We start from the raw sequence: 13,838 nt of genomic DNA, 5'->3' as shown, positions 1-13,838 counted from the left end.
CCTTTACAGGAAGTGGCCTGTCTGACCATTTGTTGAACTTGTTTTCCATCTCTATCATTTACTAAGGATCTCTGCTCTAACGTGACACTTCCCACGTCTTCCATAGGCTCTCAGAGCCCGGGAAAAAACAGAATGTCGTCATTCCAGCCCCAGGCTGAAACACATTATCGCCTTTCTCAAGTGGCCCATCAAGAGACACTAGCTTATGCGCGTGACCCCGACCGCCCCCGCCTTTGGGATTTTTTCCTCTGTTTGCCGAAAAGGAGATTCCCTGTCGGAATATTATCGCTTTTCTACGAGAAAAATGACGTAAAAATTGATTTTAAACAGCGGTTGACATGCTTCGACGTTCGGTAATGGAATACTTTGAATTTTATTGTCAGGAATTGCGCCAAGCGCGCGACACTTCTTTACTATTTCGGATAGTGTCTGGAACGCACGAACAAAACGCCGCTATTCGGATATAACGATGGATTATTTTGGACCAAACCAACATTTGTTATTGAAGTAGCTGTCCTGGGTGTGTATTCTGACGAAGACAACAAAAGGTAATGACATTTTTATAATAGTAAATATGATTATGGTGAGTGCTAAACTTGCCGGGTGTCTAAATAGCGAGCCCGTGATGCCTGGGCTATGTACTTAGAATATTGCAAAATGTGCTTTCACCAAAAAGCTATTTTAAAATCGGACATATCGAGTGCATAGAGGAGGTCTGTATCTATAATTCTTAAAATAATTGTTATGCTTTTTGTGAACGTTTATCGTGAGTAATTTAGTAAAATGTTAGCGAATTCCCCGGAAGTTTGCGGGGGGTATGCTAGTTCTGAACGTCACATGCTAATGTAAAAAGCTGGTTTTTGATATAAATATGAACTTGATTGAACAAAACATGCATGTATTGTATAACATAATGTCCTAGGGTTGTCATCTGATGAAGATCATCAAAGGTGAGTGCTGCATTTAGCTGTCTTCTGGGTTTTGGTGACATTATATGCTGGCTTGAAAAATGGGTGTCTGATTATTTCTGGCTTGGTACTCTGCTGACATAATCTAATGTTTTGCTTTCGTTGTAAAGCCTTTTTGAAATCGGACAGTGTGGTTAGATTAACGAGAGTCTTATCTTTAAATGGCTGTAAAATAGTCATATGTTTGAGAAATTGAAGTAATAGGATTTTTAAGGTTTTGAAAATCTCGCCACAGGCTGGCAGTGGCTGTTACGTAGGTGGGACGAATTCGTCCCGCCGGTCCCATAGAGGTTAAGGCCCCGTGACACTTAAAACTATTACAGTAAGTTAAGAAAGAAGATCTACACCCCTCCCCCCCTCCACTAGAAATACAATACTGGTGTAAATGAGGAAACATTCTCAGTCACACACTCTATACTAGTGCAGCCTGGGTCAGCGTTTCTGCTAGTTGAGGGGGTGTTCAGGAGGGGAAGGGGCTTAGGGACTGTACTGACCACATCCAGTCACACTGATCCACATCATGTTGCTAAGTCATACCCCTTCCCGCTCTGAACATGTTAACGCCCCTTGTGAGTGGGGAGGTAAATGGCGTGTGTGTGTCTGTGTGGGGGGAAATAGAGTGTGTGTGTTGTCAGAAGGGCGCTGAGTGGGGGGGAATAGTGTGGTCAGTAGAGTTGTGGAAGTGTTGTGGTACACAGTGGTAGCACTTGTAGGTGACCAGAACACATTCTGATGTAGCACTGGTATATGTGTAAACCTGTGGTTCTGACTCAGTGAGGCCTGACCTAACAGGTGTGCTAGGAGTGTGTGTGTGTGTGTGTGGGAGGTGTGTGTATGAGGGTTGTGAAAGGTGTGTGTATGTGAAAGTCCCACCCTCACTGCTGCTCAAACATGACAGAAAATGTAGAAATCACTAGACGGTCCTACTTGTGGATTTAGTGTGGCTGTGGACTTCAGACAGGATATAACAACAACAGGAAATGATAGAAAAAAACTGAAGAGGATAAATATCCTTTACTGTAGTTCACATGTAGGCCTACTGTAGCTAAATTAGTGGTCAACAATCAAATGGACACAGTAGCACTACTATAGTGGATGGTATTGAGGATGTGTAATGTAAATGTAAATGTCTACTGTATATGGTGGAGATAACATTATTGTGTGTGCAAGGCTTTGATTGTATTTACTCAAAACACACACATTGTGGTTTTCCCTCTGTGGGAAACATCAGTGTCATCTCTTGTATTTGTTCATTTGGGGGGGAAATGGCCCAGTGTATGTATATATTCCCCCTCTCCCTCTCCAAGAGTTATGGCCAGGCGGACATCACAAATCATTGTGCCATAAAACTCAAGTATTGTGACATCATAAATCATCCACAGTGATGTCATAAAGTGTTCTTGCGACATCACAAAGTATCAAAGTATAAATGTAATAACACATCCATTGTGACATCATAAAGGCCTGTTCTAAACTCTCCTCCCCCCCACTTATGGCTGCAGGGTGACTGTGTGTATAATAGTACTACTGAGATTGGGGATGGAGATGCAGGTTCTGATTGGAAGGGGTAGGGAGTAGAGGGAAACCGTTCCAAAAACACTGCTAAGCGTGTGTGTGTAATGACAGTTGTGTGATGCAGCATCACTACAGCAGGGAGATTGGTGGTGGATTGTTCCAGTGTGTCATATCCCCTCTGAGACAAGTCTGGCACCCCCCCCCTCCCTCCTTCGTGGTATGTGAACACATACACCTACTCATAAACAAGGACCATTCACCGACGGCTAGGAGATAGATACAGTAGTGAACGCTCCACAGCCAGACACACACTACACACGCTCCACAGCCAGACACACGCTCTACACACGCTCCACAGCCAGACACACGCTACACACACGCTCCACAGCCAGACACACGCTCCACAGCCAGACACACGCTACACACACGCTCCACAGCCAGACACACGCTCCATAGCCAGACGCACACTACACACGCTCCACAGCCAGACGCACCAGCTCCACAGCCAGACGCACCAGCTCCACAGCCAGACGCACCAGCTCCACAGCCAGACGCACCAGCTCCACAGCCAGACGCACCAGCTCCATAGCCAGAAATGGTTCTTATATCATGTAGTCTTTGGAATCCACTCACTGTGCAGCGTGGCTGCACTTGACATGAACCTGAAGCCTCTGGGAGAACATTTGGGTGGAGGAAGAGAACTCACTCCTGCCAAACATAACGAATGGAGAGAGCGAGAGAGAGAAAGAGTAACAACGAGATGGGGAGGGAATGAGGAGAGAGGAAACAGCAAGAAAGAAGTTTGAGCGATGGCAAGACATGATGTTAATGTGTATTTCTCTGTGTGTGGCTACAGTGTTAGATGTGTTCAACTGGAGGCCCCACCCCTCCAACACCTGTGTCATAATTCTGACCTCGTGACCCCAATTTTAACATGACTTTTAACATGGCTACTGGCAAACATACTTCGAAGTATAACAGAGAATATTAAACCCTGGTAGGATGACACAGGGGCTGCTGGAAGTCCCCTCAGATTATCAACACATGCAATAGAAATAGGCCAATGGTGTTAAAACAAAGCTAAACCTACATTACAATCATAGGAGCTTTAATTAAAAAAGCTAATGTTATGCTAATTAACAAATTCAGTGTGTAAATATAATGAAATATTCATAGTTGCACATAACACAGCCTGCCACCTTATAAAGATCTCGGTTGGAGGATAAGTGCCCAATTGTCCTTTAATCCAGTGTACTTTGTGTTTTTGGTTATGCATACATGTGTATAGATGATGTAATGCATTATAGATGCCTGTAACATGTTTGACTACATTTTTTTTGTATCTCAAAACCCAATTTGAGTGATCCACAATGTGGTTTAAGTTTCTTTAACTTCACACATTGTCACTGAGCTGAGAGAAAATGTGCAGTTTTAAAGATAATTTAATGTAATTCTACAGACTTTGACATGGCTTCTGCCGTGTTCTTATTCTGAGTGACTCAAACATAAAAAATAAATAAATGGGAGCCCCATGCCATGACATTTTGGAAATGTTAGATTCCCCCGACTGTAAATGTAGATTTCGGTGATTGCTAGTTCTCAAATCTCTTTTTCAATAATATTTTTGGGAGTGGCGGTAACGATTTAGCAGCAGTGGCCCACCACTGCTAAATGGATATAGGGAAAAGACTGCACACACACACTCACAGCAAAGGTCACAATAACAAGCAGCTCTTCTAACAAGGAGCTCTCCATTACAGAAAGTTTTAGAATGTTCACACCTCCCTCAGGGAATGAGAGAGGGAGAGGGTGGGAGGGAGCGAGTGGAGGACAGAGCGATAGCGAGGAAGATAGAAAAAGTGGAGGAAAGGGCAAAAGAGGAGTGTAAAGTAACAGAAGAAGCATACTTTTATTAAGCAATATTATTTCAGGATTAAAGTTGCAACAGACAGGGAATCAGAGATAGAGAGAAGAGGAGAGAAAGTTGTTTATGGATGGATGGAGGGAGAGAACAAGAGGGTTAAATGGGGATAGATGGTGCTGGCAATAGAGGGAGAAGGGAAGAGCGAGATGAGAGTTACAATGTTTGCCTGTGGCGGGCGAGCTGGCCTGGGTCTTTACAATAGTCCTCTGTCCCCGGTCAGCTCAATCATCTCTGTGTGTGTGTGTGTGTGTGTGTGTGTGTGTGTGTGTCTTTCAGAGTGTCAGTGAAGGCAGTCCCGTGCCCCACCCCACACTAACACTGGCCTTGTGTCAACCCTGCCCCCACCCCTCTCACCTCATCAGACCGTTGCATTCCCCCTGCAGGAAAAACAGTAAGGCCACAAAAACCAAACAGGCCATTACAACCCAGCAAAACACATGGGCCACAGAGATCAGTTACGATGGCGCATGAGGGGAGGGCTGCTGTCTTATTGGCTCTTAACCAACCATGCCATTTAAAAAAAAAAAAAGGCGTTCGTAACTTGTTTTTTTACATAATGTTGTTGCTACCGTCTCTTATGACCGAAAAAGATCTTCTGGACATCAGAACTGCGATTACTCACCTCAAACTGGACGAAGAGTTCTTCTTCAATGAGTCGTATGGGAGGGATATACTACTACTAGACACCAGTCCAGGCCCAGATCTCCGTGATTCGCTGGAAAAGGAAACTGAGATTTAGTGGAAAAAGATCAGTGTGCCTTGTGAGGATCAGGCGACGAGTGGATAATCTGGCCTTGCCTTCCGTCCTGCTAGCTAATGTTCAATCGCTGGACAATAAACAGGACGAGCTGAAAGCACGTATATCCTACCAACAAGACATTAAAAACTGTAGTATCTTATGTTTCACTGAGTCGTGGCTGAACAACGACATTAAGAACATACAGCTGGCGGGTTATACACTATTGGCAGGACTGAACAGCAGCCTCTGGTAAGACACAGGGCAGGGGCCTATGCATGCATGTGAACAACAGCTGGTGCACAATATCTAAGGAATTCTCGAGGTTTTGCTCGCCTGAGGTAGAGTATCTCATGATAGTGTGGTCTACAGTTTACCTACCTAGAGAGTTTCATCTGTATTTTTCGTAGCTGTCTACATACCACCACAGACCGATGGTGGCACTAAAACCGCGATCAATGAGCTGCATACCGCCATAAGCAAACAGGAAAACACTTGGAGGCGGCGCTCCTGGTGGCCGGGGACTTTAATGCAGGGAAACTTAAATAACTTTTACCTAATTTATATCAGCATGTTAAATGTGCAACCAGAGGGGGGAAAAAAAACAACTCTGGACCACCTTTACTCCACATAGATGCTTACAAAGCTCTCCCTCTCTCTCCATTTGGCAAATCTGACCATAATTCTATCCTCGTGATTCCTGCTTACAAGCAAAAATGAAAGCAGGAAGCACCAGTGCCTCGGTCTATAAAAAAAAGTGGTCAGATGAAGCAGCTGCTAAACTACAAGACTGCTTTGCTAGCACAGACTGGAATATGTTCCGGGATTCTTCCGATGGCATTGAGGAGTACACCACATCAGTTAATGGCTTTATCAATAGGTGCGACGAGGACGTCGTCCTCACAGTGACTGTACGTACAAAAGGGAAGCACAGCCGAGAGTTGCCCAGTGGCACAAGCCTACCAGACTAGCTTAATAACTTCTATGCTTGCTTTGAGGCAAGTAACACTGAAACATGCATGAGAGAATCAGCTGTTCTGGACAACTGTGTGATCACGCTCTCCACAGCTGATGTGAGTAAGACCGTTCAAATAGTTCAACATTCACAAGGACGCAGGGCCAGACGGATTACCAGGATGTGTACTCCGAGCATGTGCTGACCAACTGGCAAGTGTCTTCACTTACATTTTCAACCTCTCGGTCCGAGTCTGTAATGCCAACATGTTTCATGCAGACCACCATAGTCCTTGTGCCCAAGAAGGCTAAGGTAACCTGCCTAAATGACTACTGACCCGTAGCACTCATGTCTGTAGCCATGAAATGCTTTGAAAGGCTGGTCATGGCTCACATCAACACCATTACCCCAGAAACCCTAGACCCACTCCAATATGCATACCGTACCAACAGATCCACAGATGATGCAATCTCTATTGCACTCCACACTGCCCTTTCCCACCTGGACAAAAGGAACACCTATGTGAGAATGCTGTTCATTGACTAGAGCTCAGCATTCAACACCATAGTGCCCTCAAAGCTCACCACTTAGCTAAGGACCCTGGGACTAAACACCTCCCTCTGCAACTGGATCCTGGATTTCCTGATGGGCCACCCCCAGGTGGTAAGGGTAGGTAACACATCTGCCACACTGATCCTCAATACGGGGGCCCCTCAGGGGTGCGTGCTTAGCCCCCTCCTGTATTCCCTGATCACTCATGACTGCACGGCCAGGCACAACTCCAACACCATTTTGTTTGCTGATGACAACAGTGGTAGGCCTGATCACCGACATCGATGAGACCTGATTGTGTGGTGCAAGGACAACAATCTCTCCCTCAACATAATCAAGACAAAGGAGAGGATTGTGGACTACAGGAAAAGGAGGACCGAGCACGCACCTCATTCTCATCGACAGGGTTGTAGTGGAGCAGGTTGAGAGCTTCAAGTTCCTTGGCGTCCACATCACCAACAAACTAACATGGTCCAATCACACCAAGACAGTCGTGAAGAGGGCACGACAAAACCTATTCCCCCTCAGGAGACTGAAAAGATTTGGCATGGGTGCTCAAAAAGGTTCTACAGCTGCACCATCGAGAGCATCCTGACGGGTTGCATCACTCCCTGGTATGGCAACTGCTCGGCCTCCAACAGCAAGGCACTACAAAGGGTAGTGCGTACGACCCAGTACATCACCGGGGCTAAGCATCCTGCCATCCAGGACCTCTATACCAGACGGTGTCAGAGGAAGGCCCTAAACATTGTCTAAGACTCCAGCCACCCTAGTCATAGACTGTTCTCTCTGCTACCGCACGGCACCAGAGCGCCAAGTCTAGGTCCAAGAGACTCCTAAATAGCTTCTACCTCCAAGCCATAAGACTCCTGAACGGCTAATCAAATGGCTACCCAGACTATTTGCATTGCCCCCCCCTCTCAATAGCAAGGCTATGCTCACTGAGACTGTACATAGTCTGTCCCTCTCTTTCCCACGTTTTAGGCCACACCCTGACTGTCAAATGAGCATCAAGCAGACACCCACTGACAGTAAGTGGCTGCTATGGCCCTTCCGGTTTCGTTGTGATCGCGGTTGCGTCTTCACAGCAGCTCAGCGTTGGGTTGAAACAGGTTCAGCTCTGTCCTCCGACACAATCAGCTCATTTAACAAAAACGAACATTGAGGAAGTACCCCTCTATGAGCAAATGTGGAAACTATGACGACAAAAGAGGAAATATGATGAGCGAGAGAGCCATGACGAGGCTCAAGACAAGGGCTGCATGGTGATAGTTCCTCAATAGTCTCTCCTTAAATCATATTCACTCATCTAGAAAATAAAGGTAAGTGAAAGAAATGTGACAGATGCCTCAAGGTGATTAAGTACCTATGTCCAAACGTTTATCTATTTGTCTGTCCCATTTTACCAGGAGAAATAAAGGAGAAACTGAGACTGATACCTATTTCTATCTAAGAATAGTAGGCTAAGGCAGGAACAGGGAAGTTGAGCTATCCTCTTTCAAAGCAAGACTGATGAAGAGGTATTCTAATGTCACTGACAAAGCACAATGCTAGGAGTGTCTTCAAACCAGTCGCTGGCTCCAGACTAGCTATAAAGAAGTCTCAAACCGTCTCTGCACCCGATAATGCTCAGACAGAGAACACCAGGAACAAAACGTATAAAAATAACACCAAGCTGTCTTGAATGTAACAATGCAGACGCACACTCTTTTTCCCTCTTCTTGTGTGTGTGTGTGTGTGTGTGTGTGTGTGTGTGTGTGTGTGTGTGTGTGTGTGTGTGTGTGTGTGTCTCTCAAACAAAGGCATGAACAGGCTCCAGGTGACTATTGCCAGGGACACTGCTCTAGTAAGCAATACTTTAGTGTCCTTCCGATAGTCTGTCTGTCTCGCTGTGTCTCAGTCTGTCTGTCCGTCCGTCCCTGCAGGTTGTAACTTACCAACTCAGTCAGTCTGAGCTCTTTTACATTAAAACCAATCTGCACTGTTGCTGTACATACATTGAATGAGTACAATAACATACATCAACAATATGTTTCCATATTATCACTATACTGTATACAGTGCATTCTGAAAGTACTCAGACCGTTTATCTTTTTCCATATTTTGTTACATTACAGCCTTATTCTAAAATGGATGAAATAGCTTTTTCCCCCTCTATCTACTAGAGGTCGACCGATTAATGAACATGCACCTGTGGAACGGTCATTAAGACACTAACAGCTTACAGACGGTAGGCAATTAAGGTCACAGTTATGAAAACCTAGGAGACTAAAGAGGCCTTTATACTGACTCTGAAAAACACCAAAAGAAAGATGCCCAGGGTCCCTGCTCATCTGCGTGGACGTGCCTTAGGCATGCTGCAAGGAAGCATGAGGACTGCAGATGAGGCCAGGGCAATAAATTGCAATGTCCGTAATGTGAGACGCCTAAGACGGCGCTACAGGGAGACAGGACGGAGAGCTGATCATCCTCACAGTGGCAGACCACATGTAAAAACACCAGCACAGGATCGGTACATCTGAACATTACACCTGCGGGACAGGTACAGGATGGCAACAACTGCCCAAGTTACACCAGGAACGCACAATCCCTCCATCAGTGCTCAGACTGTCTGCAATAGGCTGAGAGAGGCTGGACTGAGGGCTTGTAGGCCTGTTGTAAGGCAGGTCTACATCGAAGAGCCCGGATCTCAATCCCATTGAGCACGTCTGGGACTTGTTGGATCGGAGGGTGAGGGCTAGGGCCATTCCCCCCCCAGAAATGTCCGGGAACTTGCAGGTGCCTTGGTGGAAGAGTGGGTAACATCTCGCAGCAAGAACTGGCAAATCTGGTGCAGTACTTAATGCAGCTGGTGGCCACACCAGATACTGACTTACTTTGATTTTGAACCCCCCCCCCCCCCTCCTTTGTTCAGGGACACATGATTCAATTTCTGTTAGTCACATGTCTGTGGAACTTGTTCAGTTTGTCTCAGTTGTTGAATCTTATGTTCATACAAATATTTACACATGTTAATTAAGCTTGCTGAAAATAAATGCAGGTGACAGTGAGAGGAAGTTTCTTTTTTGCTGAGTTTAGTAATAGATCTACCATAGTCCTTTATAAATACCTGCTCGTCTCCCATGCAGTACAGACGGTAGGCAATTATGAGTAGTGGCCACACTGTACGTGTTAATAATACCACCAAAACATTAATAGGCACCAGAGAAGGGTTTCCTAGGATTGTATGTGGAAGGGATCATGGTAGCACTTCATATATCAACTAAAAGGCATTCCAGTGAATAGAATCCAACTATAAATCAAAACACAAAAACTATTCTTGAGAGAAAACCAAGTTTGAACTCCAATTCAATTCCGGGAATGGCCAGTGCCATGTTAGAGCTTAGACAATCAAAAAAGGTTTGTGCCACTGTCTTAACCATTTCGTGTGCTCTGGGGGTGATGGCCGAGGTAGAAAGACAGGAAGAGCAACAGGATCAAAGAGACAGGCTGAACCAGAGATAATAGAATCAGGCTCTTTTTCCACATTATTCTGAGTGGCAACAGATGAACAGAGCTCAGCTGAAGAGAGAGGGAGCAGGTTGAGAGAGGGAGTGAGAAAGAAGGGAGAAGAGGAGCAACAGAATGATAAAAGGGAGAGAAAAGCAGGTTGAAGACATTCGTTCCTCATTCACTCAGCCTACGGAGTCCACTGGTTCCACTCAGCCTACGGCTTGACCTCTTTCTCCCCTCTCTCTCTAGATGAAAACCTGCGACTAGTCAGGCTGTCCGACCTGCCTGCTCGACCCCATCCCCTCCTCCCTTCTTCAGACCATCTCTGGAGACCTCCCATTCCGCACGTCCCTCATCCCTGACCACTGGCTGCGTTCTCGGACTTCAAAAAGGCAACACTCGACCCCTCTGACATCAAACTACAGACCACTATCCCCTTTTTCCCCTTTCCAAAACACTTGTGTGCTGTCTCTGACTGACTCTTGCTATTTCTCTCAGAACAATCTTCTTGACCCTAACCAGTCAGGCGTCCTCTGTGTCACGGTGGCTCTCCACACTGCCAAAGCTGACTCTCTCTCCTCTGTTCTCATCCTCCTAGATCTATCCACTGCATTCGACACAGTGAACCATCAGATCCTCCTCTTCACCCTCTCAGGGCTGGGCCTCCCAGGATCTTTTTATTGACATTTTTTATTTCACCTTTATTTAAATAGGCCATGGTGGCAAAGTAATTACAATATAGCAATTAAAACACAAATGGTAGGATGTGCAGAAGATGAATGTGCAAGTTGAGATACTGGGGTGTAAAGGAGCAAGATAAATAAATACAGTATGGGGATGAGGTAGATTGGATGGGCTATTTACAGATGAGCTATGTACAGGTGCAGTGATTTGTGAGCCGCTCTGACAGCTGGTGCTTAAAGCTAGTGAGGGAGGTAAGAGTCTCCAGCTTCAGAGATCTTTGCAGTTCGTTCCAGTCATTGGCAGCAGAGAACTGGAAGGAGAGACGGCCAAAGGAAGAATTGGCTTTGGGGGTGACCAGTGAGAAATACCTGCTGGATCGCGTGCTATGGGTGGGTGCTGCTATGGTGACCAGTGAGCTGAGATAAGGCAGGGCTTTACCTAGCAGAGACTTGTAGTTGACCTGGAGCCAGTAGATTTGGCGACGAGTATGAAGTGAGGGCCAGCCAACGAGAGCGTACAGGTTGCAGTGGTGGGTAGTATATGGGGCTTTGGTGACAAAACGGATGGCACTGTGATAGACTGTATCCAGTTTGCTGAGTAGAGTATTGGAAGCTATTTTGTAAATGACATCGCCGATGTCGAGGATATGTTTGGCAGCATGAGTGAAGGATGCTTTGTTGCGAAATAGGAAGCCAATTATAGATTTAATTTTGGATTGGAGATGTTTAATGTGAGTTTGGAAGGAGAGTTTACAGTCTAACCAGACACCTAGGTATTTGTAATTGTCCACATATTCTAAGTCAGAACCGTGCAGAGTAGTGATGCTGGACGGGCGGGTAGGTGTGGGCAGGGATCGGTTGAAGAGCATGCATTTAGTTTTACTTGCATTTAAGAGCAGTTGGAGGCCACGGAAGGAGAGTTGTATGGCATTGAAGCTCATCTAGAGGTTAGTTAACACAGTGTCCAAGGAAGGGCCAGAGGTATACAGAATGGTGTCGTCTGCGTAGAGGTGGATCAAAGAATCACCAGCAGCGAGAGCGACATCATTAATGTATACAGAGAAGAGAGTCGGCCCGAGAACTGAACCCTGTGGCACCCCCATAGAGACTGCCAGAAGTCTGGACAACAGGCCCTCCGATTTGACATTCTGAACTCTATCGGAGAAGTAGTTGGTGAACCAAGCGAGGCAATCATTTGAGAAACCAAGGCTGTTGAGTCTGCCAATAAGAATGTTGTGGTTGACAGAGTCAAAAGCCTTAGCCAGGTCGATGAATACGGCTGCACAGTAAAATGTCTCTTATCGATGCCAATTACGATATCGTTTAGGACCTTGAGCGTGGCTGAGGTGCACCCATGACCAGCTCTGAAACCAGATTGCATAGCGGAGAAGAGATTCGAAATGGTTGATAATGTGTTTGTTAACTTGGCTTTCAAAGACCTTAGAAAGGCAGGGTAGAATAGATATAGGTCTGTAGCAGTTTGGGTCTAGAGTGTCTCCCCATTTGAAGAGGGGGACGACCGCGGCAGCTTTCCAATCTATGGGAATCTCAGATGATACGAAAGAGAGGTTGAACAGGCTAGTAATAGGGGTTGCAATCATTTCGGCAGATAATTTTAGAAAGAGAGGGTCCAGATTGTCTAGCCCAGCTGATTTGTAGGGGTCCAGATTTTGCAACTCTTTCAGAACATCAGCTATCTGGAGTTGGGTGAAGGAGAAGTGGCGGAGGTTTGGGCGAGTTGCTGTGGGGAGCGCAGAGCTTTGACCGGGTAGGGGTAGCCAGGTGGAAAGCATGGCCAGACATAGAAAAATGATTATTGAAATTCTCAATTATTGTGGATTTATCGGTAGTAACAGTGTTTCCTAGTCTCAGTGCAGTGGGCAGCTCGGAGGTGGTGCTCTTATTCTCCATGGACTTTACAGTGTCTCAGAACTTTGAGTTTGTACTACAGGATGCAAATTTCTATTTGAAAAAGCTAGACTTAGCTTTCCTAACTGCCTGTGTATATTGATTCCTAACTTCCCTATAAAGGTGCATATCACGGGGGCTATTCAATGCTAATGCAGAACGCCACAGGATGTTTTTGTGTTGGTTAAGGGCAGACAGGTCTGGAGTGAACCAAGAGCTATATCTATTCCCCTAGTTCTACATTTTTTGAATGGAGCATGCTTATTTAACCTCTTAGGGCTAGGGGGCAGTATTTACACCGCCGGATAAAAAAACGTACCCGATTTAATCTGGTTACTACTCCTACCCAGTAACTAGAATATGCATATACTTATTAGATATGGATAGAAAACACCCTAAAGTTTCTAAAACAGTTTGAATGGTGTCTGTGAGTATAACAGAACTCATATGGCAGGCAAAAACCTGAGAGATTCCTTTACAGGAACTGGCCTATCTGACCATTTATTGGCTTTCTTTGACATCTCTTTCCAAAACAAAGGATCTCTGCGGTAACGTGACACTTCCCACGGCTCCCATAGGCTCTCAGAGCCCGGGAAAAAGCTGAATGTCGTCATTCCAGCCCCAGGCTGAAACACATTATCGCCTTTGTCAAGTGGCCGATCAGGGGACAGTGGGCTTAGGCGCGTGCACTGGTTGCCCCCGTCTTTCTTTTTCTTCCTCTGTTTACCGAAACGCAGATTCCCGGTCGGAATATTATCGCTTTTTTACGAGATAAATTGCAGAAAAATAGATTTTAAACAGCGGTTGACATGCTTCGAAGTACGGTAATGGAATATTTAGAATTTTTTTGTCACGAAATGCACCATGCTCGTAACCCTGATTTACCATTTCGGAGTGTCTAGAACGCACTAATAAAACGCCGCTGTTTGGATATAACGATGGATTATTTGGGACCAAACCAACATTTGTTATTGAAGTAGAAGTCCTGGGAGTGCATTCTGATGAAGAACAGCAAAGGTAATAACATTTTTGTTATAGTAAATCTGATTTTGGTGAAGGCTAAACTTGCTGGGTGTCTAAATAGCTAGCCCGTGATGGCTGGGCT

The 13,838-nt window shown here is 45.5% G+C and overlaps 1 protein-coding gene across 6 annotated transcripts in view; it reads right to left on the bottom strand.

Annotated features, from left to right (window-relative positions):
• The window catches only part of LOC106613172 (phosphatidylinositol 4,5-bisphosphate 3-kinase catalytic subunit beta isoform), a 74,424-nt gene that overhangs the window by 42,005 nt on the left and 18,581 nt on the right, over nucleotides 1–13,838 (bottom strand). For 3 of the 6 annotated variants that reach the window (XM_045724730.2, XM_045724731.2, XM_045724735.2), the window contains one exon: nucleotides 5,030–5,122. The exons of the other annotated variants lie outside the window; for them this stretch is intronic. The gene's annotated coding sequence lies outside the window, so the exon portion shown is untranslated. The remainder of the gene's footprint in view (nucleotides 1–5,029; nucleotides 5,123–13,838) is intronic. 6 annotated transcript variants of the gene reach the window in all.

Source organism: Salmo salar, chromosome 09 (genome assembly GCF_965601325.2).
Source record: "Salmo salar chromosome 09, fSalSal1, whole genome shotgun sequence".
Classification (NCBI taxonomy): Eukaryota; Metazoa; Chordata; class Actinopteri; order Salmoniformes; family Salmonidae; genus Salmo; species Salmo salar.
The sequence above is the reverse complement of the archived record's forward strand: the minus strand, read 5'-3'. Positions and strand labels throughout refer to the sequence as shown.